Source organism: Vipera berus (assembly GCF_964194415.1).
Source record: "Vipera berus genome assembly, chromosome: 17".
In the NCBI taxonomy this organism is placed as follows: domain Eukaryota; kingdom Metazoa; phylum Chordata; class Lepidosauria; order Squamata; family Viperidae; genus Vipera; species Vipera berus.
The window spans coordinates 4,583,473-4,589,710 of NC_138220.1; the positions used below are offsets into that span (position 1 = coordinate 4,583,473).

Genomic DNA, 6,238 nt, shown 5'->3' on the forward strand with positions numbered 1-6,238 from the left:
TTCTCATCCTGCCTTCAGGCACTTTGGAGCATAGCTTGACTCCCTCTTCTTTGGGGCAGCCCCTGAGATATTGCAACACCGCTATCATGTCCCCCCTCATCCTTCTCTTCATTAAACCAGACAGACCCAATTCCAGCAACCGTTCCTTATATGTTTTAGCCTCCAGCCCCCTGATCGTCTTTGTCGCTCTTCTCTGCGCTCTTTCTAGACTCTTAACATCTTTTTTTACATCGTGGTGATCAAAACTGGATGCAGTATTCCAAGTGTGGCCTTACCAAGGCATTGTAAAGTAGTGTTAGTGCTCCACGTGATTTAAACATTTAAGCTGTGATGTTTAACTATATCCATTTAAAAGTTAAATCAATCTGAAGTGAGATGTCTGGATGAAAAGACTCTCTCGTCCAAGACAGACTGCGTTCTGATCTTGGGATACTGTCACATTTAACACTCTTTTATTTAAAATTAACTCCTGCTGGTACACCGCAGAAGGCAGTGTGTTTGAGATATATGCATGTGTGGGAAACATCAAAGGGAATTCCCTCCCATTCCCCCTTTCATCAACAAGATAGACTCCGTGGAATTATATTTTAATGCGGTACCAAAATGTGCCCTGCACATTTTGCTCTGGCTGGTTTAAATGCAAGACTGCATGAATATTTAAGCCTAATTGGCAAAGAAAAAACAAAAATTCCCAATCCTTTTTTTTTTACGTTAAGCAATGCTCAACATTGCCTGTGTTGAAAAAAAAAATCTCCAGGAGTCAGAAGAAGTCCCGGACAAAAGGAGTATAAAATGGTCCAATGATGTATTAAAAAGCTTCAGATGTTGCTCAGATGCTTTTTAACTAAAGGCTCAAAAAGATTTGACCAGGCAATCTACTACTACCTGCCAGATGGGCTAAGCGTAATTCTCGTTTTTCTTACCGTTGGCTTTTGGCTGGGGATTAGGAATTGTGATCTAGCATATTTGAAGGGCACAAAAAAAAATAAGAAGTGAATTGTAGGCGTTAACCCTACAATCGACATTCAGAAAACTTGGAAGGATTTTTATTTTATACAATTCCAGTTTAAAAACAAACAAAAAGTCTAGTGGAAAGAAGGATCAGGGGTGAGATGATAGCGGTCTTCCAACATTTGAGGGGCTGCCCCAAAGAAGAAGGGGTCAAGCTATTCTCCAAAGCCCCCGAAGGCAGAACAAGAAGCGACGGATGGAAACTCGTCAAGGAGAGAAGCAACCTGGAACTAAGGAGAAACTTCCTGACAGTGAGGACAATCAACCAGTGGAACTCCTTGCCACCAGAAGTTGTGGGTGCTCCATCACTGGAGCTTTTTAAGAGGAGACTGGACAGCCACTTGTCAGAAATGGTATAAGGTGTCCTGCCTGAGCAGGGGTGGGGCTGGACTAGAAGACCTCCAAGGTCCCTTCCGACTCTTGTTATTCTGGATTAAAATACACGATCCACGCTGCACGTCTCAGATTTCTTTTACTCTACTAAAATATTCTGCAAAATGATCTAGCTGTCCGTCACGGAGGGAGCCCGGTTAGATTTCTGTTTGGTGATTCTACCCTCAACCCAACAACCGACGCCAGAGACAGTTCCCTCCAATGCGATGCTAGTTTTAATCATCCAGTTTGTTTTTTTTAACCTGGAATCCAGATTTCTTACATCACTGCCACCCTAGGCTCATCCTTGCCTTATTTCCAATGTTGCAATCGTTCGAGCAACCGTTCCCCGTACATCCATAGAGCAAGTTATAACATCTGTGGGATGAGAGCAACTACAGATAAGGTTCCTGGAACACCACCAGAGAGAGAAAAAAACACACGAATCGAGGACAGATCAAGGACAGGTGCAGAATTCAAGGGAAGGAACAAGAGACAACAACAACGGATTTTGTAATTCTCCTGCTTCTAATCTGGAAACGAAATAATAGCCTTAGCACCTTTACAGGTGGCCCTTGACTGACAACTGCTCATTTAATTTTTTAATTTAATTCCATTTATATCCCGCCCTTCTCCGAAGACTCAGGGCGGCTTACAAGCTTAGCAGTAGCCTTCATTCTATGTATATGCCTGCTTGTTAGGGCTTTCACACACACACACCCCAAGCGGCATTATTACAAAGTCAGCTTATTGCCCCCCACAATCTGGGTCCTCATTTTACCTACCTCGGAAGGATGGAAGGCTGAGTCAACCTGGAGCCTGGTGGGACTCGAACCTGCACTAATTGCAGGCAGCTGGTGTTACTTAAGGAGGCATTCAAAGCTACGTCAATGGGGGGGAAAAAATATGACTTACGGCCATTTTTCAGGCTTACGACCGTTGCGGCATCCCCACAGGGTCACGTGAGCAACGTTCAGACCCTTGCCAATCGGCTCGTGTTTATTTACTTATTTATTTTTTTTATTGAATTTGTATACCGCCCTATTCCCGTAGGACGGCGGTTGCGGTGCCCATCACCTTTGGCGATCTTCTGACTAAGCCAAGCCGATTCATTTAACAACCATGTGACTCATTTAACAATTACAATGATTCACTTAACAGCTGTGGCCAGGAAAGTTCTTTTGCCCAGTTTAGAACTTAGAATACTTTTTACTTTAATTTTTTACTTTACTTTTTAATTTAATTTTTTACTCTACTTTTTTACTTTACTTTTTTTTACTTTAATTTTTTATCTTTACTTTATTATTTCATTCATTAAATTTACTTGCCCCCCCGCCGTCTCGCTGCAAGGTGACTCCGGGCGGGTTACAATATTAACATTACCTGCAGATTTATTTATATAGTTATTTATTTGTTAAAGAAATTTATATGGCCACACTTGTGTGTGACACACAAGTCACACGCGGTGGCTCCAGGCAGCTGACAATATTAAAAATCCACAGTATAAAACCCCGACGGCTCTCACAGCCAGGAAACCTCTTAAGCCATGGTGGGGATTCGTCCTATAAAACACAAGTGCTTTATGATCATCAGCCAGTACAGAGGAAGCTTCATTAAAGGCTGGACAAGATTTAAATTTAAGGTTGATTTACGGAAACCACGGAGATACTGTAGTGTAGAGAGAGGAAGTCCATGCAGCAGTTGATGAAAATTCGTGCAACTCCAGACCCCCAGCTTGACCATACGTTGCCAAATTTCAATCATGATGGACTCTAGAAACCATGATATGTTTGTTATCATGAGGGTGATTATACATCCCTGGACTCCTTCCTCTCTCTTTCTCCTTAATCAAGCTATGACCTCCTCCGCAAACTGCTAGCCAATCTCCATACTTGGTCAAAGGGTGTGCACCATCAGGTAAGGCAAAGATTAGACAGACATGGGTATTGCCACATCCTCATGGCAGTTAAGAACTGAAATCTCCAATTTACAAAGCCTCCGCCCTGTAATTACATTTCCTTGCAAAGTTCTAGGAACAATTCCTTAGTCCCATTCTTGGGAGTTATCTATAATTGACCTTAAATTTTCACATGTCCCCCCCTTCCTTCAATTCTCCTTTCGTCTCCATTGTGTTGATTTTTGGACTGAAACCTCATTGGGAGATGGAACTGAATAAATAATAATAATAATAATAATAATAATAATAATAATAATAATAATAATAATAATAATAATAATAATAATAATAATAATAATAATAATAATAATAATAATAATATAGTGCCAGTCAATTTGAGTGTACAGTTGACTGAGTTTCATGTTTTATAAATAAAATAATAAGAATAGAATAGAATAGAATAGAATAGAATAGAATAGAATAGAATAGAATAGAATAGAATAGAATAGAATAGAAGTAGAGTAGAGTAGAGTAGAGTAGAGCAGAACAGAACAGAACAGAACAGAATAGGAGCTGGAAGGGACCTTGGAGGTCTTCTAGTCCAGCCCCCTGCTCAAGATATCTTTGAAAGGAAGTTCTATAACACAATTTCACTTTTGGTATAGAATACTTCCCCCCACCACCACCAATCAGATAACAGTCTTTCTCGAACCAGGGAAGAACTAAACATTTTCAAATAAATGACTAGTGATTTATTTATTTTTTACACTTATGGTTTGAGGCAACAGGCGGACTATGTTTAACCTTGTCTGATCTTTCCACATGGTTTATGTGGCAGGAGTGGGAAAGAGACCTAATCCATTTCTGTTTGTCAAATTTATACGCCGCTCATCTCGCAGGGCGAGGCGAGGCCATAGTCGTGTTTTGCAAACCGGCCTCTCTCGCTTTTTCTCTCCCCGGTGTATGCATGCCCAACCCAGCCAAGAACGAAAAGTCCTCCGTTCCAACAGAAAGAAATTCATGTCTAGGTAATCCTTGATTTTTCAGCTCGTCTCATGAGCGTTCAAGCATTACAATGTCCCTGGAGAAGCGGCGTATGGCCACTTTCCACACTTGCGACCGCTGGAGCGTCCCACGATTAGGTGATGAAAATCCAGACGCTTCGCGTATTTGTGACAGTCGCCCGTGCCCCTTTTGCGACTCTCACAACGCCCGTGATTCGCTTAGTAAGTGTGGCAAGGAAAGTCGTGAAATGGAGCAAAGCTCCCTCAACCCACTGTCTCGCCCAGCAGTAGAAATTCTGGGGGACCCCGTTCTTGGTCGTAAGTCGAGGCTACAACAAAACGAGCAGACGGGACTGTGTGTACGTGAAGTGTGGATATTTTGAGCATCCAAGCCTCATTTGTGCTTCGTGAGGATGCGTTCCCCGGGCAGAGCTCTGGGCATCTGGGGGAAAGCATCTGCATGAAACTCAACTGAAAGAAGATCTCCACAGCTTAGAGAAACGTCGATTGAGTCACGAGCAACACGTGGAATGAAAAGCAAGCGGGTACCTTGTGCCGGGAGGCTGCCGAACTCGAACTCCATTCCAGACCACACTTAAGGAGGGACTGTCAGGATCCAGAAGGCCCCCCCCGCCCGCCTTCCAGGGCGTTTCAGGTACGGCTCAAGTCTGGGGGGTTCCCGGTGTGTTGCGATGCCTCTTGTCTCTGAAGAAAGACGAGGGGGAAAAACAGGAGAGTTATGAAACCCGGTTCCATGTCCTAATCTTTACATCATATAAAAGCCAGGGAGATGGAAAGCAGGCTTTTGCTGCCTGCTCCACCTTCGCCAGCCATTTCCCGGGGTCTTCCTTAGCCACTCCATGCAAAGTCATTTCCCTCCGAACGGTAGGGGCTTCAGAAGCATCTTCGGAATGAATTCCGAAGAAACAGGGGCCGCTGAAGGCGTCCTTACAGTGAGTCAAGGAGTTGCTGCTGCTTTTTTTAACGTGTAAATGTTATTAACAGTTTCAAAAAGGAGATTTAAAAACTAACAAGAGGGGATGGGATGGGATGGGGAAGAGGAGAGGAAAGGAGAGGAAAAGAAAAGAAAAGAAAAAAAGAAAAGAATGAAAGGAGAATAAAAAAATGAAAGAAGAGGAGAGGAGAGGAAAAGAATGAGAGAAGAGAGAAGAGAAGAGAGGAAGAAGGAAGGAAGGAAGGAAGGAAGGAAGGAAGGAAGGAAGGAAGGAAGGAAGGAAGGAAGGAAGGAAGGGAGGGAGGGAGGGAGGGAGGGAGGGAGGGAGGGAGGGGGCCAAAGTGCACAAAGTAAAAAGAAACACAATAGGAAGAAGTTTCCAATTCCCTTTGCAGCTAATGCAAGCATATAACCATCTCTCACTCTATGAGTACACGAAAGCTCTTTTTTTCCTAGCATTGTCTAATCATCAAAACCACAAATCAAAAGTTCGGGGGTTTCCCCCCCCCCTGCAAAAGGTCTATAAGTCTACGAGGGCATGGCTTCCAAAACAGGCGCCAAGAGGTGGCCACCAGGGGTGGAACAATGGAATGACCCACGCTGGACATCTGCAGCCTTCAGGCAGGGCCGAGAAGGTACCTCCTGTCCTGTCACAAGCGCTGAGCAACTTGCTAGTACTGAGTACCGTAATCCCTTGTCTTGGCTGTGGGCCAGGCAAGCCTGTCCTTGGATTCGGGCAGCCAAATAGCTTGGCTTAGCTCTGACTACTTCAGAGTGAGACCCATTCATATGTTCAGCATAATTTTCAGGATGGATTTATATATATATAAAGGGACGCGGTGGCTCAGTGGGTTAGGACGCTGAGCTTGTCGATCAGAAGGTCGGCAGTTTGGCGGGTCGAATCCCAAGTGCCGCGTAGCAGAGTGAGCGCCTGTTACTCATCCCAGCTTCTGCCAACCTAGCAGTTCGAAAGCACGTAAAAATGCAAGTAGAAAAATA

General features: G+C 43.8%; 1 protein-coding gene across 1 annotated transcript in view; it reads right to left on the reverse strand.

Annotated features, from left to right (window-relative positions):
* The window catches only part of CASZ1 (castor zinc finger 1), a 179,835-nt gene extending 174,913 nt beyond the window's left edge, over positions 1-4,922 (reverse strand). Inside the window, exon 1 of the mRNA XM_081341463.1 lies at positions 4,834-4,922. The gene's annotated coding sequence lies outside the window, so the exon portion shown is untranslated. The remainder of the gene's footprint in view (positions 1-4,833) is intronic.
* Positions 4,923-6,238: the final 1,316 nt, after the last annotated feature.